General features: G+C 46.3%; 1 pseudogene; it reads right to left on the bottom strand.

The window, feature by feature from the left end:
* LOC145805314 (putative serine/threonine-protein kinase SIS8) overlaps window positions 1-2,393 on the bottom strand; it is a 47,418-nt pseudogene extending 45,025 nt beyond the window's left edge.
* Window positions 2,394-24,782: the final 22,389 nt, after the last annotated feature.

Genomic DNA, 24,782 nt, shown 5'->3' with positions numbered 1-24,782 from the left:
CCTGCTCCTACTCCAGCCGTTGGCGCCGCAGGCCTCTCCCTCTCAGCTCGGCGAGCACTACTCAAAGGCCGCATAATGTAGGTCCAAACGTACTCCGCATAGTCACCCTCGCCTCTGAAACGCTCCGAGTCCCAGCCAATCGTGTAGTCCCTCATATGCTCAAGGGAGAACCTCTCAGTATGCCTCATGTGGGTAGGAGGCGGACCTGGGACTATCTGCTCCGGTAAACCCAAGGTCTGGCGCAGGAAGCACTCGCCCAAATACCAACCCCGACAGACCGGGCCCTCCAATAGAATCCTGAATCGGGCGGTCTCCTCAGCGCCCCCATACCGATCTCTCACCACGGCTGGCAATGGAGCCCAGGGCTGCCAGGTGATCTGTAAATGAGATACAGTTTGTTATCTACTGTTATCGAAAGAACAGCGTAAAGCGAGGCTTAAATGAACTGCAAATTGTAAAATACCTCTGCGGCGGTGATGGTATCGAAATATCGGTGGAAGAATATGAAAGACTCCCATGGTCTTCGCTCGCATCTCACGTCAAAGCGGTGAGAGAATGGAACGCCGAGGGGGACCTCCTCGTCTGGCATAGGGGCAAGCCTCAGGAAGTAGGCATATACCCACAATTACAGAGTGTAACAGAGCAAATATCAATATGCTTATCAGATAAAGCAGAATGTAGAATAAAGCAGAAATCGCAGAACCGTGTATTGTGCAGTGCATTGTCCAGAGTGTACAGTCCATGCAGTATACAGTTAGTGTAAAGCAAATTGCAAGTTTGCAGTGTGTGTAGTGTACAGTCAGTTGGCAGCAGATTGTGCAGTATATAAGGTGCATTGTGCAATGTGTACAGTAAGTAAAGCAGATTATATGTGTACCGTATGTGCAGTATATGACCAGTGTGAAGCAGGCTGCAGTGTGTGCAATATACAGAGTACAGATAATATAAAGCAGCAATGTAAAAAAAAGAGAGGAAGATGTACCTCCCAAGCTTGCTAGTAGCCTCCGAGCAACTGTCCACTGCAGCGGGAGGATGAGCTCATATATCCATAAAGTGTGGCCAGGCCGGTGCCACCCCAGTCGTAGCCGCGGATCCTGGTCACATCCACCAATGCGCTCAACAAACAAAGGGGCACAGTGTTCGTCCGGTCGGCGAAGAGAGTGGTTCCCAGCAGGAGCATAAGAAAGCCGCATGCATACTGCTCCTCCTCATCCCGAGTCGTAGGTGCCTGGATCTTGAAGTGGTCCTTGAACCACGAGTACCTCACAAATCCTGACCGAGCAAGAGGCGGTAGGTCACCAAGCAGGTACATCTGAGCGGCCTCCCACTCATCCATATCTGTATCGAAGGGGATCGGATCACCCCCTACTCCGATGCTTGTAAGCATGGAGAAGTCAAAGGAAGTCATCGTCATGTCTCTCGTGGCCGAAAGGTGGAAGGAGTTAATGGTATCCCACCACCTCTCCACCAAAGCAGCAAGAAGGGGCCTGCTCACAGTGAGGTGCGAGAGTCCCATGCAGAAAGTGCCAAAGCCGGCCTGGTCGATAATACGGCGAACCGCCTTAGGTAACTCCATGTACCATCCTCGAGCGACAACATTCCCATACCCACGGAAGGCATAGGAATCTCCATGTTTTCAAAGCAAACAGATGCAAAGCTGTGTTAGATATACAGTGTTCGGATGCCTTTAGAATTTGCAAAATGCAGCGTGTGTGCATGTGTTTGGGTGTGCTCAGAATTGGTGAAAATGCAGTAAGGGTGCATATGTTCGAGAGTACATAGACTTTGACGAGCTGAGCATATGATGTAACAGTTTGTTTGGGTCATTTCAGTTGAAAGTGCAGTGTGGGTGCACATGTTTGGATGAGCTCAGAATAGATTAAAATACAGCGTGTGTGCACGTGTTCAGATTTAAATAAATATCGGGTGCGGGTGTGCTCGCAGTGAACTACTGCATATGAGGTATCAGTGTGTTTGAGTGGTTCAGTGAAAATACAGTGTGTGTGCACGTTTTCAGATTCAAACAGATATCGGGTGCAGGTGTGTTCACAGTGAACTACAGCATGTGGTGTATCGGTGTATCCGGGCCAAGCAGTTAAAGAACAGAATCGACTATTGCAGTTATGTATTCTACTTTGCGAAAATCGAAGCAGGGAAGAGTGTACCTCAGAAGCGCCATAGGACAGATGTGACTCTAGCTTGCACAGCAGAAGCTCTGGTGGCACAGCCCTAGCAAAACTCCTGAATTGGCGAAGTCCCTCAGAAGGAAGCATGTGTATCGTCGGCCTGTAGGCGGCTGAATCGAATGGTCGGATGTGGAGAGATAGGAGCTCAACCTCGGGGTCCACGTCCATCTCCGGAGGAACCCCACCACCTGGAATATCGTCCGCCATCTCAAGAATGGTGTGAAAATGGCCAGAAGTGTGAAAACCGGGCAAGAATGTGAAAAGTCAACCCCGAGAGGTTCAAAAATGGACGAAAAGGTCGAAGCCCGAAAGAGGCACGAGAATCAAGGTAAACTTGGGGGAAACGAACCCTAGGTGGTGGAAATCGAGAAAAGTACATCGAAAACAAGTTTTGTTCAGTTCAAAACGTGCAAAACGAGGAGGGTTTCGCAAATCGAACGACGAAAAAGTGTCGAAAACGTGGCAAAAACGAGGAATGAGGGTTGGAAAATAACCTAGAGAGAATGGGAAGTGTTTTTCGAGCTTGTGAGAAGTGGAAATATAGGGCTTGAAGCCCTATATTTAAAGACCCGTAGCAAATTGTCAAAACTGCCCTGATACTGGCATTTTTGGCCAGTCGGCCACATTGTTGGCCGGTCGGCCAAATATATGGCCGATGACTTTTTTTCGCGGCCGGTGGATGGCCGGGTGGATGGCCGGTGATCTTCCCTAGTGGCCGGTGCATCTCTTACACGCTTGTTTGGGTCATATATATGGTTTGGGACCTTCTTTGCTCAACACAGTGCAAGCGAATGCATTTTTGAAGCTTAACCGGTCTCCGTTTTGACCTCGGACCGTGTCTTCTGTGTGCGATCCTCGAATACGTGCAAGGTGTATCCTTTTCGTATCCTTTTGTCTCTTGAGAGACCCAAAAATTACTTTACATGCGTTACATTACAACGTTTTGTCGTAAGCGCGCGTTGGTTATACGTCATTTCACTCGCATTGTTATGCACACACCTCGTGCGTTGTCGCGCACGCCATACTTGTATTGTTATGCATCTTCTTTAGGTAGCATTGTCATGCGCACCTCACATGCATTGTCATGCATGATCCTTGTCATGCGTTGTCATGTGCACCTTACATGCATTGTCGTGCATCTTCCTTATTTCGCATTGTCATGCATTCTCCTTATCTCGCATTGTCATGCGCATTTCATTTGCATTGTCATGCATTTCCTTAAACATGCATTGTCGTGCATTTCTTTATTTGCATTGTCATACATTTCAAAAAACGTGCGTTGTCGCACATTTAAGTTCATTTGCATTATCATGCATTTCAAAAAAGACATGCGTTGTCGCGCATTTGAGTTCATTTGCATTTGTCATGCATTTCAAAAAAGACGTGCGTTGTCGCACATTTAAGTTCATTTGCATTATCATGCATTTCAAAAAAAAAAACGTGCGTTGTCGAGCATTTAAGTTCATTTGCATTATCATGCATTTCAAAAAAGATGTGCGTTGTCGTGCATTTAAGTTCATTTGCATTGACATGCATTTCAAAAGACATGCGTTGTCACGCATTCGAGTTCATTTGCATTGTCATGCATTTCAAAAAACGTACGTTGTCACGCATTTGAGTTCATTTGCATTGTCAAAAATTTCAAAAAAAGAAGCAAAAAAAAAAAAAAAAACAAACATGCATTGTCATGCATTTCAATTACACGCATTGTCATGCATCTTTCATCTACATTTCAATTACACGCATTGTCATGCATCCTTCATCTACATTTCAGTTCATGCATTGTTATGCATGCCTCATTTGCATTGTCATGCATCTTTCATATTTCACGCACTGTCATGCGCACCTCATATGCATTGTCATGCATTTCCTTATCACGCATTGTCACGCTCACCTCATCTGCATTATCAGGCATTTCAGTTCATGCATTGTCATGCGTGTCTCATTTGCATTGTTATACATTTCAATACTTCACATTGTCATACATCTAACCTTGCCTCCACTCGTGTGCCGCGTGTGGATGCATCTAACCTTGCCTCCACTCGCGTGCCGCGTGTGGATGCATCTACCTTCTCACCACTCGCGTGCCGCGCGTGGACGTTTCTAACTTTGCCTCCACTCGCGTGCCGCGTGTGGATGCATCTAACCTTGCCTCCACTCGCGTGTCGCGTGTGGATGCATCTAACTTTTCCTCCACTCGCGTGCCGCGTGTGGACGTATCTAACTTGCCTCCACTCGCGTGCCGCGTGTGGATGTATTAACCTTGCCTCCACTCGCGTGCCGCGTGTGGATGCATCTACCTTTTCTCCACTCGTATGCCACATGTGGACGTTTCTAACTTTGCTTCCACTCGCGTGCCGCGTGTGGACGTATTTAACTTGCCTCCACTCGCGTGCCGCATGTAGACATATTTAACTTGCCTCCACTCGCGTACCGTATGTGGATGTATTAACTTTGCCTCCACTCGCGTGCCGCGTGTGGATGCATCTAACTTCGCCACCACTCGCGTGCCGCGTGTGGATGCATCTACCTTGCCTCCACTCGCGTGCCGCATGTGGATGTATTAACCTTGCCTCCACTCGCGTGCCGCGTGTGGATGCATCTACCTTTTCTTCACTCGCGTGCTGCGCGTGGATGTTTCTAACCTTTTCTCCACTCGCGTGCCACGTGTGATGCATCTACCTTCTCTCCACTCGCGTGCTGCGAGTGGACGTTTCTAACTTTGCCTCCACTCGCGTGCCGCGTGTGGACGTATCTACCTTGCCTCCACTCGCGTGCCACGTATGGATGTATTAACCTTGCCTCCACTCGCGTGCCGTATGTGGATGTATTAACCTTGCCTCCACTTGCGTGCCGCGTGTGGATGCATTTTACCTTGCCTCCACTAGCGTGCCGCGTGTGGATGCATCTAACCTTTGCCTCCACTCGCGTGCTGTGTGTGGACGTATCTAACTTGCCTCCACTCGCGTGCCACGTGTGGATGTACAAACCTTGCCTCTACTCGCGTGCCGCGTGTGGATGCATCTAACTTTGCCTCCACTCGTGTGCCACGTGTGGATGCATCTACCTTGCCTCCGCTCGCGTGCCGCGTGTGGATGTATTAACCTTTCCTCTACTCGCGTGCCGCGTGTGGATGCATCTACCTTTTCTCCACTCGTGTGCCACGCGTGGCCGTTTCTAACCTTTTCTCCACTCGTGTGCCGCGTGTGGACACATCTAACTTGTCTCCACTCGCGTGCCATGCGTGGACGTTTCTAACCTTGCCTCCACTCGCGTGCCGCGTGCGGATGCATCTACCTTTTCTCCACTCGCGTGCCGCGTGTGGACGTTTCTAACTTTGCCTCCACTCGCGTGCCGCGTGTGGATGTATCTAACTTGCCTCCACTCGCGTCCTGCATGTGGATGCATCTAACTTTTCTCCACTCGCGTGCTGCGTGTGGACGTTTCTAACTTTGCCTCCACTCGCGTGCCGCGTGTGGACGTATCTAACTTGCCTCCACTCGCGTGCCGCGTGTGGATACATCTACCTTGCCTCCACTCACGTGCCGCGTGTGGATGCATCTACCTTGCCTCCACTCGCGTGCCGCGCGTGGACGTTTCTAACCTTTTCTCCACTTGCGTCCTGTGTGTGGATGCATCTAACTTGTCTCCACTTGCGTACCGCGCGTGGACGTTTCTAACCTTGCCTCCACTCGCGTGCTGCGTGTGGATGCATCTACCTTTTCTCCACTCGTGTGCCGCGCGTGGACGTTTCTAACCTTTTCTCCACTCACGTGCCGCGTTTGGATGCATCTAACTTTTCTCCACTCACATGCCGCGCGTGGACGTTTCTAACCTTGCCTCCACTCGCGTGCCGCGTGTGGATGCATCTACCTTTTCTCCACTCGCGTGCCGCGTTTGGACGTTTCTAACTTTGCCTCCACTCGCGTGCCGCGTGTGGATGTATCTAACTTGCCTCCACCCGCGTGTTGCGTGTGGATGCATCTAACTTTTCTCCACTCGCGTGCCGCGTGTGGACGTATCTAACTTTTCTCCACTCGCATGCCGCGTATGGACATAACTAACCCTTACTAACACCTTTCTACTATAGACACCCCATTTTTGACCGACCTTAAGACTCAGACATTACCGATTGAGCGCTCGGTGACGTTGCATATCGTGCTCGTTCAGAAGTCTCAGAGTCGCGGCCGTGAGCCCTGCCTCCGGATTTCCGAACCCTCTTCTGTGCCTTGTCTCGGTTTAAGAAACAGACTCGGTTTTCTCTGTTTCTTTTCCCGAGGGGAGGGAGAGGTCCCGTAGACCATCTCTCAGTGGCCGTGGGCTACATTTTGTGGCCGCAGGCCATTTTGCCCATTTCGGAGTCCAGTTTCCGATTTTTCGGGACCGTTGGCCGTGTGCCTCGGTTCGGGATCGCTTAACCATCTCTGTTTGCTCTAAATTTTGGCATACATCTTATTTTCTCCCTTTCAAGGGACACTGGGGCCTGAGAAACCCACTTCATGGCCGAACGCCACTTTCGGTGCTTAACAGGCAATTTTCGAGACCCCGAACTGCGTGTTTCGGCCCCCGAGCATTCGTTTTGCATCGGTTTTCGTTCATTTTTGGCAGGTGCTTCTGTTTTATCACCAGGAAGGTCACTGGAGGGTGGGAGGCCAGAAATTATCTTGGAAACCAGTTATATTCCATTTTCGCCCTCCGACACCCGTTTTTCTCACTTCCGAGCCAATGTTGAACACCTTGGAGCCATTTTCTTCAACCCCAAACCACATATTTGTGATGTACACACATGGGAGGACCCTAAAATTTTATGGCCGGCCATTAATTCCATTTGAACCTTTTGAACCCTTCCTCAAAATGGCTTGTTCTCTCTCCTGTTTTAGAGTTTCCAAATTCGAACCAAAGGGTTGTGAAGAGGAGACCTGGGAGGCCACCTTTTTGTGGTGGCCGGCCACTAAATCAAGTTGACCCTTTTGACCCCTAGCCGGCCGGCTAGGGGAGGTGGCCGGCCGGCCACCTGCAAGCCCAAAAGGTGGCCGGCCATGTTCCTTATGCTTGGTGCTTTACAGCTGTATGGCTGTTTCCCTCAGAAAATATCTCAATCCGGGGGATATTTTGTGGGGGAAAGCCTTGGTCCTTTTCCCCCACCCTTTCCTTCCATGCTCCCCCTCCTTTTGGTCCTTATAACCAGCTGCAAGCCTTTGTATTGGGGGTTAGAAAATTTGCTCTTCAAGCTTGAATACAAGAATCCCTCTTCATCTCTCTCATTTCCTTGAAAAACTTCCAAGTCCTACACCACCATTCCTTCTACACCACCACCCCCCACCCTTCCATCCTCCATTCCAGAAGATTGAAGGTGTTCTCCAAGGCCTAAGGAGCCACAAACTCAAGCCAAGAGGCAACCAAAGTCAAGTCTTCAAGGGTAAGTTCACTTTCCCTCTTTTGTAGCTCATTTTTGCAACATTTCTTAGCCTCTCTTTCTTGTATATTTGAGCTCCGACAAAAACTGAAAAGGGCATTTTTTTGAGCCCTTTTTCACTTTTTCTTAAGGGCTCAACCCTGTTTGAGCCCCCCATCTTGCACTTGCTTCAATGTCTTCCTTAAATGCTATTTTCTTACATGCTTTGGCAGCCTATTGTGCTTCGGTTTTTGGCCTTTTTACAGTACGAAAAATAGTCTTATTTTGGTCCATTATTCATGTTTTATTAAGGGCCTTTCATGGTTTGGGACCTCCATATGCTACTTCATGTTATATCCCTCCTTGGTCCCCTTTTCTTGCATGCTTTGGCAGCCCATTATGCTTTCATTTTTGGGCATTTTACAGAACTAAAAACAGGCTTATTTTGAGCCCCTCTTCAACATTGAAGAAGGGCTCAACACTGTTTGGGACCTCCATGCTACACTTGCCTTTATATTCCCTCTTTGGTCCCCATTTTTGCATGTTTTGGCAGCCTATCATGCTTCGGTTTTTGGCCTTTTTATGGTACTAAAAATAGTCTTATTTTGGACCATTATTCATGTTTCATTGAGGGCCTTTGGCTGTTTGATGAATATTTTGTATACTTTGTGTTATAAGCCACTTTTGAGCCTCATTTTGCATTGCATTCCTAGCATGTTTGTATACTGTTTTGGGTTTTTTACAGTTCTGTAAATAGACATATTTTTGGTCCCTCTTCAATGTTGTAGAAGGGAATTTTTCAGTTTGGGCTTTGCATATACCACTTGCCTCTTTGGCCACCTTTTGGCCCTTTTTCTTGCATAAGAGCTTAGCCATATCTATGTTTGTTTTTATGGTTTTTATAGTTCTGTAAAGTGGCTTATTTTTTGTCCCTCTTCAATGTTGTTGAAGGGCCCTAACCTATTTGGAGTTAGCAGCTGTGAGTTGCTTCATAATCTCATGTTTAGGGCCATTTTTGCATGCCATTGTTGCCCTATCTTTGCTTGCAGTTTGGCCATGATTTGTACTGGTAAAATGCTTATTTTGGGGCTTCCTTGCTTCTTTATTTTCATTCCATGTACCAATTATGCATGCTTTGTATAGCTGTAGTTCATTCTATGTGCCTAATTTTGCATTTCGGGAGAGATTCCATGCATCGGGTGTGTTTTCGCCTCATTTCGGGGCTGTTTTCCCCCACATTTCATTGCTGAAAATCCATTAACATGTTTGCATATCATTTTCCATGCATTTGCATTGCATATACCATTGCCTCGGTTTGCGTGCCCGTGTGCACGCATTTTGAGGCACTTCATTTTCATCTATCGGCCTCTTATGTGAGTGTGGCTGAGGCTCTCTCATGTTAGTATAAGTCCATGTAGCATTCTATATACCATTTCCATGCCATTGCATTGCATATACCATTGCCTCGGTTTGCGTGCCCGTGTGCACGCATTTCGAGGCACTTCATTTTCATCTATCGGCCTCTTATGTGAGTGTGGCTGAGGCTCTCTCATGTTAGTATATGTCCATGTCGCATTCTATATGCCATTTCCATGCCATTGCATTACATATACAATTGCCTCGGTTTGCGTGCCCGTGTGCACGCATTTCGAGGCACTTCATTTTCATCTATCGGCCTCTTATGTGAGTGTGGCTGAGGCTCTCTCTCATGTTGGAATAAGTCCATATCATATTTTCATGTCATTTGCATTGCGTATGTCATTTTCTCGGTTTGCGTGCCCGTGTGCACGCATTTCGAGGCATCTCATTTTTACAGCATAGTGCATACTAGGTTGTATCTTAGATTGCATTCTGTCATTTTCTCAGTTTGCGTGCCCGTGTGCACGCATTTCGAGGCATCTCATTTTTACAGCATAGTGCATACTAGGTTGTATCTTAGATCGCATTCTGTCATTTTCTCGATTTGCATGCCCGTGTGCACGCATTTCGAGACATCTCATTTTCATAGCATTGTGCATGCTAGGCTGTATCTTAGTCGCATTTCATGCATGTCATGCATATTGCATCGTGTTCGGAATAGGAGTTAGCCCGGGCATGGGAAACGAGGTGCATTTCGTACTCCGAGTGACGGAACGTGTCTCAATTCCCAGTCACCGACACTCCAGATTACCCATGATGGAGTTAGGTTCTTGTTGTGTTTTCATGTGCATTCATTCTATATTGAGTTGTGCAATTCGACTCCTCGGCTATCATGCCTCGGTATGCGTGATTGGTGGCACGAGGATCGAGGCATGCATATATTTGTGAAAATACATTGCTATGCCCCTTTCCTGCTCTCTGTTGTAGCAAAATGAAGAATCAGTAACTTTTCGGGACTTGGCACGCGTTTCAAGAATAACTGCTAAACAGAGGCTAATTGGGGCATCCCGGTGGATTTCCGCGCAAGACAACTCGGACATGCATCATCCATCAGAAGCAAGGCAGTCCCTGGCTTGCATGCCAGTTTTATTTATTTTCTTAGTTAATTTGTTAATTAATTAGGAATTTGTATAATATTTGGACTGTAATATTTGGACTGTAATATTCTTTTATTTGGGACTGTATATTTATTTGGACCCTCTGCGCGAGGGCATAATTGTAATAAGTGTGCGTGAGTGTGATGTATGTCTTCCAACCCCACGTCTTTCTTCCCTTTTATTTACCAGCTTACGATGGTTAGATTAGGGCATGTTTCAATTAGCATACAGTATGATAGCATGTTTGCATTCATTCATCTGTTTTGCATGCACCGGGCTCGGCGCATCATACTAACTGCATTGTATTTCAACTTCAAAGTTGAATACGTGTTAGCTGTAGCATTCCATATGCCATGTTTAGAATAGCCGAGCCTGCTATAGTTTGTATTTTTGCATGTGTTGCATTAGGCATTTCTGTATAGTTAGGATCATGCATGAAATTCTAATGAGTCTCTGTTTTGGCTTGGAGTACTCGGTAAGTTTTATGCTTTAGCATCCTTGCATACGTGTGAGTGACTGCCATGAAAGCATGTTTACCATGAGGCTATATGCTTACGTGATATAACTGCCTAAATGCCTGTGGGTGAAGGTTGGGTTACTTAAATTGGAATAAATCATCAAATGTTTCAAGCCTACCTGCGGGTAGCAAACCATTTTCAAAAAGCGAACATGAAATGTTTTGTTCCAATTAAGGCGATCCAGTCTATACCTGTATGTTGTGCGCATCACATAGTAACCTAGGCTAATAACCGGAATAAGAACTCACAATGTTTTCAAAAATAGATATCATGGTTAGTAGAGGCCGATCTTTGATCGGGCGAGCGGGGGTGCTCACGAAGTGACCTTCCCTAATCGTACCCAAGTTCCCGAGCCGAGGCAACTTTGGTGATGACGGACACGTGGCCTTTTGGCACCGAGTCAGGGTTTCCTAAATTTCCCAAAATAAAATATTTAGGTGGCGACTCTGTATCTGGCAAAGCAGTCCATGTTTGGCACTTCTTTCAAAAATCTGTTTTTTCAAAACGATTTGCCGGATTTGGACTCTTTGGTTCAGACTTAGAACCGTGACTACAAATCGAGTCCGAGCTGTAGCGAGGTCCCCCGCGGGCTGGTTACAGTTTCTGGCGACTCTGCTGGGGATTTAGAGAACTTGACTCGAACTCATGATATCTATTTTTGACTACACTTGTGTGTTTCTTTGCATTGCATTTGCATTGGTGCGCCTAGGACACCGTGTTTGCCATCTGCTATTCCTGAACGGTTTGCCGGAGGCTTGTCTTGTCAAGGCATGACCATAAGGCTGACCGGTTGTGGGCTCTGCCAGTATGGGAACACAAATCCCGGTTTTACCGGGGCACCCTTTTTGACCATTCGACCTAGTGCATATTCGGATCCATAGTGACCATTCCAAACTAGGACAGGTTGCTTACCCGTTTATAGGTTGTTTGAAACCGCTGTGTGCATAATGAAACCCTAGCTCCTGACAAGATAGGACAGGGAAACCCTACCCCAACATAGGGGTGTTTTGGCTCTCACTTATCTGTTATGTGCTTTAGAGTGCGTTTCTACAGGAATGCATGTATCAGTATACGAGTTTGGGCATCAGGCCTGCGGGCATCAGTTCAGTATTGTCAGCATCAGGCCTACGGGCATCAGTTAAGTATATGAGTTTGGGCATCAGGCCTGCGGGCATCAGTTCAGTATTGTCAGCATCAGGCCTACGGGCATCAGTTCAGTATATGAGTTTGGGGCATCAGGCCTGCGGGCGTCAGTTCAGTAGTATGGGTATCAGGCCTGCGGGCATCAGCCAGTATTTGAGAATTAGCTATCTGCGGGTATCAAGTTCAGTTTTGGGGATAGTAATTTTGGGAACAGTGATCAGTGGTCGAATATAGTTATTCAGTTATATTCATGCCTGTATTGGTGGGATTGGGCTGAGATGCTGCATATTTTCTCTTTCAGTTCAAAGACTCGGTTCAGAGCAACCAGTGTTCCCCTTTGCTGAGGCAAGACAGGAAAAAGCTCATCGGTTCTTCAGATTCATTAGTCACCAACACGATCTATCTGATCCGTCAGTCACCAGTCACATCACCTCTGTTCAGTTCAGCAAAACTCGTAATGGCGCAAAATTCGGAAGAAATTGTGGTTATGACAGCCACATTGGATCAAGGAATCACATTGCAAGGTTATACCGATGGTGGAGTGCCACACCCACCCAGGTCACCTGCCGCACATCCGATCTGGGAACCCCAGTTATTTCAAACCCGTGAGCCCACCACATTCGAGTTGATGGGAATGATTGGTGACCTTCAAAGATCCGTGGCGGATCTAGCCTGTGGAATGTCGGTTCCGCCGCCAAATGCATCGTATGCTGGAAATTTCATATCGCAGGAGCCCCCGCTACTGGGACGAATTGTAATCGAACTTAGCCAACCTGAAGCCATCCCAAGTTCCGGCAATGGCATGTCGACAACAACGGGGCTCCGTTCTGATGTAGCGACTCAAACCTTCTCCCAAGCCGAGGCGAGTGGTAAGAACAAGATGAAGGTGGACACCGATCCCTACGAACAACTCCTGTGGGCTGTTGAGGCTTTAAAAGCTGGAGGATTGAATAAACAGCAGGTGTTCGCTGTTGCTGTGAAAACTGTAGATGACATCTTCCCCACTCAGGCCGAGAGCAGTTTAAGCCAGAGGGAAAATCAAGATGGGGACCGTCGTGCCAGAGCAGTTCCTTCCAATCCTAACCCTGCACCTAGAAGAGATCAGAGAGCCAAGGCAGCACCTGCCGACCCTTTTTCGAGTGCGTCCAGCAAAAGTCAGCAAGCCTCGAATTGTCCGCCCCGAGGTCGCAGAGTCTTCCATGCCCTCTATATGCCTTTGTCTAAGGCCCTTCAAATCCTCGTCAAAAAAGGGCATCTCAAACCCCTCGAGCCTCGGCCTCTCCCGAGTCCTCTTCCAGCTAAGCATGATGGTACCCAGTACTGTGCATACCATCAGCAAACCGGTCACAGCACCGACAATTGCTTCCGTCTTCGCCACGAAGTGCAAGATTTGATTGATAATGAAGTTATCCTCCCTCCAAGCTCGGAAAAATCTGTCACCACCGGGTTGGTGGATTTCGAGGGTAATGCAAGTATGTGATTAGGGGTTGGACCACCTGCGGGCGGCGCGCGGTTTACCTCGGATGTGGCGTTTAGCATGCACTATTTTGAACATTTGTGAATGCTGGTTTTTGTACATGCTGACTTGGGTATTGGGTCAGTTTTGTTGTTTTGTTTTGAGTTCGTCTTTTTGTTTTGGGTCAGTCTCTTTTGTTTCGGGTCTGTCTTATCGTATCGAGTCAGCCCTGTTGTATAGGAGTCGGGTGATTCCGGGGGTGGTTACCTCGGGCGTCACCATTTTGTTTTATGTTTATCTTTTCGTTTTGCTTTGAGTTTGTTCTTGCTTGGAGCCAGTTACACCAACAGATTTGAATGAAATAGCAGTGGTTTTTCACGCTCTTGTGTTTGCCTCGGCCATGTGCCAATTGTGCCAGAAAGTTTGAATGAAACGGCAATACTTTTCGCCTACTCTTCTGCACCCCGAAATCATTGCATTGACCTAAGTTTTTCAAAACTTTTTGAACACTGCGGTGAAAACAAAGAGGAAGGAATTCCTCGGGTTTTGCAAAAATTTGATCATTTGAGAGAAAGAGAGGCGTGCTAAGCCCTTAATGAATAAAATCATGCTTATTAGCGTGAGTACTGAGAAGGATCCTGGCTTGATCCAGATTGGTTCTACACTATCTTCAGCGCGAGCGATTTGTCGCTTTCTTAAAAATTTTCAAAAACAAAATGTTTTGCGCGGTCCTGCAAAGACCTGTGTGGAATCACTCTTGAGATTGTGCAGCCTAGGATCGCTCTCAGCCTCGAGACTCAACCCCTTTGCTTCCAAACCTTGAAACTTGAATTCAGAAGGTTCAACGGTCAACTATGATGTGAGGCCTGTGTGGCCAGATTTGAAGCAGCCCTCGAACAAGAGGCCAGGAAAGTCAGATCAAAAAGATCAGATCTCATCAGGAGAAGCTTGCGAAGCTAGAACAACAGCCATTCTCCTGGATTCAGGTAATTTCAGGATCTAAAAACCATTTGGCATGGACTCGTTACACTTTTACCCTTTGAGGGGCTCGCTGGGCCGAAAACCCAGAAAGGGCGACCCAGGCAAAAGTTAGAGCATGAAAAGAAGAGAAAAGAACAAAAGAACAAAATGAAGAAAAATGCAAAGAAAAGAACAAAAAAAAAAAGAAAATCAAAAAAAGAAAAGAAATGAAAAGAATTGAAAAGAAAAGAAAAACAAAGCTCGCAAGGTTGAAAACCCGCAACAGGCGCCTTGGCAAAAGTTAGAGCCTAAAAAGGAGAGGTTAATACCTGAGTGTACCTTAACCCCGAACTACGTAAGGCTTGATTCCCATCTTTGGGATACGTAGGCAACTACATTCTGAAGTCCAGCCGTAAAACACTTCAAATTCGATCGTGTCCATGCGATGGTTTTGGTCATCTTTGCCTTCTCTGTATCCGAGAGTCGGGTTGTGTTCGTCGCTCTGAGGACTGCCTACAATGCGCCGCGGTGCCATCCAAACAAGGGGCAACTTTCCGTTGCCATTCGAAGCGCTGTGGTGCCATCCAAACAAGGGGCAACTTTCCGTTGCCATTCAGTGCGCCGTGGCGCCGTTCAAACAAGGGGCAACTTTCCGTTGCCATTCAATGCGCCGCGGTGCCGTTCAAACAAGGGGCAACTTTCCGTTGCCATGCAGTTCCCCTCAAGCAAGGGGCAATCTTCCTTCGAATCCGAGGTTGTGCATCTCGAGAGTAGGTTCCGTGCTCGTTGAGCAGTGGTCGTTTGCAAAAATAGTTTTTGAGAATTTTTACTGAGGTTGACTAACCTTTTCGAAAAGTATTCCATTTTCAAAACTGGACCATTTCTTGGACCCAAAAGAGGAAAATTTTCAGTGCTCACAGCCTAACTTGCATGATTTTAAATAAGAAAATTGAACAAGCATGTTAATCTAATTCCCATTTTGGTCAAAAATTTTTAGGAGAAAACTAAAACAAAAAAATGGTCAAAATGATGAATTAGGGGCACAGTTGAGTCAGGCTTCCTGACTTTCCCATTGTCAACATACTTGCCAAGAAGGGCACTCTACCCGCCAGAAAAGGGGATAACTGAAGTTAACAACAAAGGGTTGAAAGCTCTTGCATCCTCCAAGCAGCGAGGTATCAAGCCGAGTGCGAAGCACGAATTGGAATGGATCGAGATGCCCCATTCCCTCATCCGACGCATCGACAGATGTCACCGGAGGAAATAGCCGCGAGCTAATTATGTTGGGTGTGAGCCCGCAACTTCCTGTTCATCCATCAACCACCCAGGGGAGGGATAAAAAATGAGAGATTAAAGAATAGAGAGATGTGCGCTGAGAGAAAAAGTGAGGAAAAGGGCTTTTTCAGCAAAAACAGAGCTTGAGGGCCGAGTGATGTGAGAATCACAATTGAGAAAGGGTGGGAAACAATACCCGAAGAAACTGGCTCCTCGCATACTGAGAGGTCTCTCGTCTTTGTAACACGTCTGTGTGTCGTGTCTTTTGTTTTGTTTGTCTCGATTCCTGCTTTGAGTCATTCCGAGTGTGTCTCGATGCGTTTAGGTTGTTTACCTTTTCTTTTCCATTGTTCAATCTTTTTCGCTGTGTTCAGTCGTAGGCTCAATGCCCAGTTAAGAACACATTTCTTAATTTCAAAAAATTGTCTTGCGCTCATAGTGCCGTGTTGTTCTCCACATTGTGCAAAACAAGATTTTGTTCTTTCAAAAGCCACAGGGTTCAACCTGAGTCATGTGGGAACAGTAAAGCTAGAACCCATCTGAAGCTATATAAGTTCCAAACTTCGAAGCAAAAGGAAAAGAGGAAGATGTCGGACATCTGAGTTTGTTTCAACTTTGGCAAGTTCTGTCATCGCATCCTGTAGGTTCAGAATGGGCTGCGTGTTCACCTATCAATCTGGGCTGCGTGTTCAGGAAATTAAAGTTTAGGCTGCGTGTTCAACTTTCAACTTTCAAACTGTGGGCTGCGTGTTCACCTATCAATCTGGGCTGCGTGTTCAGGAAATTAAAGTTTGGGCTGCGTGTTCAACTTTCAACTTTCAAACTGTGGGCTGCGTGTTCACCTATCAATCTGGGCTGCGTGTTCAGGAAATTAAAGTTTGGGCTGCGTGTTCAACTTTCAACTTTCAAACTGTGGGCTGCGTGTTCACCTATCAATCTGGGCTGCGTGTTCAGGAAATTAAAGTTTGGGCTGCGTGTTCAACTTTCAACTTTCAAACTGTGGGCTGCGTGTTCACCCATCAATTCGAGCTGCGTGTTCGGAAAATCAAAAGTTTGGGCTGCGTGTTGAACTTTCAATCAGAGTGGGCTGCGTGTTCACCATCAATTCAAGCTGCGTGTTCGGAAAATCAAAAGTTTGGGCTGCGTGTTCAACTTTCAATCAGAGTGGGCTGCGTGTTCACCATCAATTCGAGCTGCGTGTTCGGAAAATCAAAAGTTTGGGCTGCGTGTTCAACCTTTAATCAGAGTGGGCTGCGTGTTTACCATCAATTCGAGCTGCGTGTTCGAAAAATCAAAAGTTTGGGCTGCGTGTTCAACTTTCAATCAATGTGGGCTGCGTGTTCACCATCAATTCGAGCTGCGTGTTCGGAAAATCAAAAGTTTGGGCTGCGTGTTCGACTTTCAATCAGAGTGGGCTGCGTGTTCACCATCAATTCGAGCTGCGTGTTCGGAAAATCAAAAGTTTGGGCTGCGTGTTCACCTTCAATTCGAGCTGCGCGTTCGGAAAATCAGAGTTTGGGCTGCGTGTTCAACTTTCAATCAGAGTGGGCTGCGTGTTCACCTTCAATTCGGGCTGTGTGTTCAGAAAATCAATGTTTGAGCTGCGTGTTCAGAAATTCAAGTGCTTGAGTTGTGTGTTCAAAAATGCAAACCGAAATGAGCTGTGTGCTTAGAGTCGAGCTGTGTGCCCGAAAACGAGCTGTGTGCCCAAAATGAGCTGTGTGCCCGAAAGAGCTGTGTGCCCAGATTAAACAGAATATTGTGTTGTGAGCTGTGTGCCAATTGAATGGAATGCTATGTCGTAAGCTGTATGCTAAGCCTTGCATTGTGCATGCATCTCCTCGCGCTATTTCGCGCACCTCAATCGCACTGTTTAGTGCATTTCAAATCAATCGCGCTGTTTAGCGTATCGCACTGTCTAGTGCATTTCAAATCAATCGCGCTGTTTAGCGTATCGCACTGTCTAGTGCATTTCAAATCAGTCGCGCTGTTTAGTGTATCGCACTGTCTAGTGCATTTCGAATCAATCGCGCTGTTTAGGGTATCGCACTGTCTAGTGCATTTCAAATCAATCGCGCTGTTTAGCGTATCGCACTGTTTAGTGCATTTCAAATCAGTCGCGCTGTTTAGCGTATCGCACTGTCTAGTGCATTTCAAATCAATCGCGCTGTTTAGCGTATCGCACTGTCTAGTGCATTTCAAATCAGTCGCGCTGTTTAGCGTGTCGCACTGTCTAGTGCATTTCAAATCAATCGCGCTGTTTAGCGTATCGCACTGTTTAGTGTATTTCAAATCAATCGCGCTGTTTAGCGTATCGCACTGTTTAGTGCATTTCAAAATCACTCGCGCCATTTTGGGCATCGCACTGTTTTGTGCAGTTTACATTTCGCGCTATTTTACGCACCTCACTCGCACTGTCTTGTGCATTTCAAATCACTCGCGCTTTCTTGCACATTGCACTGTTTTGTGCGCCTTACTTGCATTTTGCACGCATTCCATCGCGCTATTTGCACATCTCACCTGTACTTGTTAGTGCATGGTATCGCGCTATCTCGCGCACCTTATCTGTTTAGCACTGTTTTGTGCATTCACTCTGTATCGCACTGTCTTGTGCACTCCCTGGTCTAGGAGACCTCAAATCCTCTAAAGGTGCAATTCCTTTGGTGTTTGTCGTGCCCGAACGACTTCTGGCGGTCTGGTATAGCCACCTGCCTGCGTTTGCAGTGAGTTCCTAGGAGACCAACTGAGACGGTGGAAACTAGAGTTCGAATGGCCTATGCCTAGAACGCAAAGGTTCGGGATTTTCGAGACTAAAGTCTGGTTTAAATACCCAGGGGTGTATCCTCAGCTTGAAATCTGTATGGCAGCCCCATAGATTGAGATAGCATCTGTATGCACCTTAATTCTGGATACTGATCTAACCTAGTCTGTCACCCTGTTGGAGAATAGGGAAAGCTGCAACCATAGTCAGGAAGAAAAGTAGTACCTGCAGTTCAACCAAGAAGAAGCGGGAGATCCCCAGCACCATCAGGCACGACATTGTATGTACGGTTCATTTGAGGCTGGTGTGACCAGACGAATCGCGCAGGTATCGTATCTTCTCCGTGTGAGATGCGACGAGGATTGAATGATTCTCTGCATTCTTAACTGCATAAATTGTAGTTGTTGCTTTGCATTCTTGCTTAAAATTGTTGCATCTACTTGCGAATAGTTGCTTCATTACAACTTGCTGCATTTGCATGATCACAAGTTATGATCAGCTGCTTGCATTGTCGGTTGCATTTTGCCCATGCCTGCGGGCACATTTCTTCGCTGTTTTGTATGTTAGTTTAAGTCTTCGGCCTTGTCAAAAATAGGTCGTCTCTGGGCTTTGACATTCACTCCCGTCACTTGTGACTTCCGAGTTCTGTCAAAGAGGGGCAACTGTAGACACCCCATTTTTGACCGACCTTAAGACTCAGACATCACCGATTGAGCGCTCGGTGACGTTGCATATCGTGCTCGTTCAGAAGTCTCAGAGTCGCGGCCGTGAGCCCTGCCTCCGGATTTCCGAACCCTCTTCTGTGCCTTGTCTCGGTTTGCGAACCAGACTCGGTTTTCTTTGTTTCTTTTCCCGAGGGGAGGGAGAGGTCCCGTAGACCATCTCTCAGTGGCCGTGGGCTACATTTTATGGCCGCAGGCCATTTTGCCCATTTCGGAGTCCAGTTTCCGGTTTTTCGGGACCGTTGGCCGTGTGCCTCGGTTCGGGACCGCTTAACCATCTCCGTTTGCTCTAAATTTTGGCATACATCTTATTTTCTCCCTTTCAAGGGACACTGGGGCCTGAGAAACCCACTTCGTGGCCGAACGCCACTTTCGGTGCTTAACAGGCAATTTTCGGGACCCCGAACTGCGTGTTTCGGCCCCCGAGCATTCGTTTTGCATCGGTTTTCGTTCATTTTTGGCAGGTGCTTCTGTTTTATCACCAGGAAGGTCACTGGAGGGTGGGAGGCCAGCAATTATCTTGGAAACCAGTTATATTCCATTTTCGCCCTCCGACACCCGTTTTTTTGACTTCCGAGCCAATGTTGAACACCTTGGAGCCATTTTCTTCAACCCCAAACCATATATTTGTGATGTACACATATGGGAGGACCCTAAAAGTTTATGGCCGGCCATTAATTCCATTTGAACCTTTTGAACCCTTCCTCAAAATGGCTTGTTCTCTCTCCTGTTTTAGAGTTTCCAAATTCGAACCAAAGGGTTGTGAAGAGGAGACCTGGGAGGCCACCTTTTTGTGGTGGTCGGCCACTAAATCAAGTTGACCATTTTGACCCCTAGCCGGCCGGCTCGGGGAGGTGGCCGGCCGGCCACCTGCAAGCCCAAAAGGTGGCCGGCCATGTTCCTTATGCTTGGTGCTTTACAGCTGTATGGCTGTTTCCCCCAGAAAATATCTCAATCCGGGGGATATTTTGTGGGGGAAAGCCTTGGTCCTTTTCCCCCACCCTTTCCTTCCATGATCCCCCTCCTTTTGGTCCTTATAACCAGCTGCAAGCCTTTGTATTGGGGGTTAGAAAATTTGCTCTTCAAGCTTGAATACAAGAATCCCTCTTCATCTCCTCATTTCCTTGAAAAACTTCCAAGTCCTACACCACCATTCCTTCTACACCACCACCCCCCACCCTTCCATCCTCCATTCCAAAAGATTGAAGGTGTTCTCCAAGGCCTAAGGAGCCACAAACTCAAGCCAAGAGGCAACCAAAGTCAAGTCTTCAAGGGTAAGTTCACTTTCCCTCTTTTCTAGCTCATTTTTGCAACATTTCTTAGCCTCTCTTTCTTGTATATTTGAGCTCCGACCAAAACTGAAAAGGGAATTTTTTTGAGCCCTTTTTCACTTTTTCTTAAGGGCTCAACCCTGTTTGAGCCCCCCATCTTGCACTTGCTTCAATGTCTTCCTTAAATGCTATTTTCTTGCATGCTTTGGCAGCCTATTGTGCTTCGGTTTTTGGCCTTTTTAAAGTACTAAAAATAGTCTTATTTTGGTCCATTATTCATGTTTTATTAAGGGCCTTTCATGGTTTGGGACCTCCATATGCTACTTCATGTTATATCCCTCCTTGGTCCCCTTTTCTTGCATGCTTTGGCAGCCCATTATGCTTTCATTTTTGGGCGTTTTACAGAACTAAAAACAGGCTTATTTTGAGTCCCTCTTCAACATTGAAGAAGGGCTCAACACTTTTTGGGACCTCCATGCTACACTTGCCTTTATATTCCCTTTTTGGTCCCCATTTTTGCATGTTTTGGCAGCCTATCATGCTTCGGTTTTTGGCCTTTTTATGGTACTAAAAATAGTCTTATTTTGGACCATTATTCATGTTTCATTGAGGGCCTTTGGCTGTTTGATGAATATTTTGTATACTTTGTGTTATAAGCCACTTTTGAGCCTCATTTTGCATTGCATTCCTAGCATGTTTGTATACTGTTTTGGGTTTTTTACAGTTCTGTAAATAGTCATATTTTTGGTCCCTCTTCAATGTTTTAGAAGGGAATTTTTCAGTTTGGGCTTTGCATATACCACTTGCCTCTTTGGCCACCTTTTGGCCCTTTTTCTTGCATAAGAGCTTAGCCATATCTATGTTTGTTTTTATGGTTTTTACAGTTCTGTAAAGTGGCTTATTTTTGGCCCCTCTTCAATGTTGTTGACGGGCCCTAACCTATTTGGAGTTAGCAGCTGTGAGTTGCTTCATAATCTCATGTTTAGGGCCATTTTTGCATGCCATTGTTGCCCTATCTTTGCTTGCTGTTTGGCCATGATTTGTACTGGTAAAATGCTTATTTTGGGGCTGCCTTGCTTCTTTATTTTCATTCCATGTACCAATTATGCATGCTTTGTATAGCTGTAGTTCATTCTATGTGCCTAATTTTGCATTTCGGGAGAGATTCCATGCATCGGGTGTGTTTTCGCCTCATTTCGGGGCTGTTTTCCCCCACATTTCATTGCTGAAAATCCATTAACATGTTTGCATATCATTTTCCATGCATTTGCATTGCATATACCATTGCCTCAGTTTGCGTGCCCGTGTGCACGCATTTTGAGGCACTTCATTTTCATCTATCGGCCTCTTATGTGAGTGTGGCTGAGGCTCTCTCATGTTAGTATAAGTCCATGTAGCATTCTATATGCCATTTCCATGCCATTTCCATGCCATATACCATTGCCTCGGTTTACGTGCCCGTGTGCATGCATTTCGAGGCACTTCATTTTCATCTATCGGCCTCTTATGCGAGTGTGGCTGCGGCTCTCTCATGTTAGTATAAGTCCATGTTGCATTCTATATGTCATTTCCATGCCATTGCATTGCATATACAATTGCCTCGGTTTGCGTGCCCGTGTGCACGCATTTCGAGGCACTTCATTTTCATCTATCGGCCTCTTATGTGAGTGTGGCTGAGGCTCTCTCTCATGTTGGTATAAGTCCATATCATATTTTCATGTCATTTGCATTGCGTATGTCATTTTCTCAGTTTGCGTGCCCGTGTGCACGCATTTCGAGGCATCTCATTTTTACAGCATAGTGCATACTAGGTTGTATCTTAGATTGCATTCTGTCATTTTCTCAGTTTGCGTGCCCGTGTGCACGTATTTCGAGGCATCTCATTTTTACAGCATAGTGCATACTATGTTGTATCTTAGATCGCATTCTGTCATTTTCTTGATTTGCGTGCCCATGTGCACGCATTTCGAGACATCTCATTTTCATAGCATTGTGCATGCTAGGCTGTATCTTAGTCGCATTTCGTGCATGTCATGCATATTGCATCATGTTTGGAATAGGAGTTAGCCCGGGCACGGGAAACGAGGTGCATTTCGTACTCCGAGTGACGGAACGTGTCTCAATTCCCAGTCACCGACACTCCAGATTACCCATGATGGAGTTAGGTTCTTGTTGTGTTTTCATGTGCATTCATTCTATATTGAGTTGTGCAATTCGACTCCTCGGCTATCATGCCTCGGTATGCGTGATTGGTGGCACGAGGATCGAGGCATGCATATATTTGTGAAAATACATTGCTATGCCCCTTTCCTGCTCTCTGTTGCAGCAAAATGAAGAATCAGTAACTTTTCGGGACTTGGCACGCGTTTCAAGAATAACTGCTAAACAGAGGCTAATTGGGGCATCCTGGTGGATTTCCGCGCAAGACAACCCGGACATGCATCATCCATCAGAAGCAAGGCAGTCCCTGGCTTGCATGCCAGTTTTATTTATTTTCTTAGTTAATTTGTTAATTAATTAGGAATTTGTATAATATTTGGACTGTAATATTTGGACTGTAATATTCTTTTATTTGGGACTGTATATTTATTTGGACCCTCTGCGCGAGGGCATAATTGTAATAAGTGTGCGTGAGTGTGATGTATGTCTTCCAACCCCACGTCTTTCTTCCCTTTTAATTACCAGCTTACGATGGTTAGATTAGGGCATGTTTCAATTAGCATACAGTATGATAGCATGTTTGCATTCATTCATTTGTTTTGCATGCACCGGGCTCGGCGCATCATACTAACTGCATTGTATTTCAATTTCAAAGTTGAATACGTGTTAGCTGTAGCATTCCATATGCCATGTTTAGAATAGCCGAGCCTGCTATAGTTTGCATTTTTGCATGTGTTGCATTAGGCATTTCTGTATAGTTAGGATCATGCATGAAATTCTAATGAGTCTCTGTTTTGGCTTGGAGTACTCGGTAAGTTTTATGCTTTAGCATCCTTGCATGCGTGTGAGTGACTGCCATGAAAGCATGTTTACCATGAGGCTATATGCTTACGTGATATAACTGCCTAAATGCCTGTGGGTGAAGGTTGGGTTACTTAAATTGGAATAAATCATCAAATGTTTCAAGCCTACCTGCGGGTAGCAAACCATTTTCAAAAAGCGAACATGAAATGTTTTGTTCAAATTAAGGCGATCCAGTCTATACCTGTATGCTGTGCGCATCATATAGTAACCTAGGCTAATAACCGGAATAAGAACTCACAATGTTTTCAAAAATAGATATCATGGTTAGTAGAGGCCGATCTTTGATCGGGCGAGCGGGGGTGCTCACGAAGTGACCTTCCCTAATCGTACCCAAGTTCCCGAGCCGAGGCAACTTTGGTGATGACGAACACGTGGCCTTTTGGCACCGAGTCAGGGTTTCCTAAATTTCCCAAAATAAAATATTTAGGTGGCGACTCTGTATCTGGCAAAGCAGTCCATGTTTGGCACTTTTTTCAAAAATCTGTTTTCTCAAAACGATTTGCCGGATTTGGACTCTTTGGTTCAGACTTAGAACCGTGACTACAAATCGAGTCCGAGCTGTAGCGAGGTCCCCCGCGGGCTGGTTACAGTTTCTGGCGACTCTGCTGGGGATTTAGAGAACTTGACTCGAACTCATGATATCTATTTTTGACTACACTTGTGTGTTTCTTTGCATTGCATTTGCATTGGTGCGCCTAGGACACCGTGTTTGCCATCTGCTATTCCTGAACGGTTTGCCGGAGGCTTGTCTTGTCAAGGCATGACCATAAGGCTGACCGGTTGTGGGCTCTGCCAGTATGGGAACACAAATCCCGGTTTTACCGGGGCACCCTTTTTGACCATTCGACCTAGTGCATATTCGGATCCATAGTGACCATTCCAAACTAGGACAGGTTGCTTACCCGTTTATAGGTTGTTTGAAACCGCTGTGTGCATAATGAAACCCTAGCTCCTGACAAGATAGGACAGGGAAACCCTACCCCAACATAGGGGTGTTTTGGCTCTCACTTATCTGTTATGTGCTTTAGAGTGCGTTTCTACAGGAATGCATGTATCAGTATACGAGTTTGGGCATCAGGCCTGCGGGCATCAGTTCAGTATTGTCAGCATCAGGCCTACGGGCATCAGTTAAGTATATGAGTTTGGGCATCAGGCCTGCGGGCATCAGTTCAGTATTGTCAGCATCAGGCCTACGGGCATCAGTTCAGTATATGAGTTTGGGGCATCAGGCCTGCGGGCGTCAGTTCAGTAGTATGGGTATCAGGCCTGCGGGCATCAGCCAGTATTTGAGAATTAGCTATCTGCGGGTATCAAGTTCAGTTTTGGGGATAGTAATTTTGGGAACAGTGATCAGTGGTCGAATATAGTTATTCAGTTATATTCATGCCTGTATTGGTGGGATTGGGCTGAGATGCTGCATATTTTCTCTTTCAGTTCAAAGACTCGGTTCAGAGCAACCAGTGTTCCCCTTTGCTGAGGCAAGACAGGAAAAAGCTCATCGGTTCTTCAGATTCATTAGTCACCAACACGATCTATCTGATCCGTCAGTCACCAG

Source organism: Camellia sinensis, chromosome 13 (genome assembly GCF_055761805.1).
Source record: "Camellia sinensis isolate YWXY chromosome 13, ASM5576180v1, whole genome shotgun sequence".
Taxonomy (NCBI): Eukaryota; Viridiplantae; Streptophyta; class Magnoliopsida; order Ericales; family Theaceae; genus Camellia; species Camellia sinensis.
Note: the sequence above shows the minus strand (reverse complement) of the source record. Positions and strands in the feature narration are given on the sequence as shown.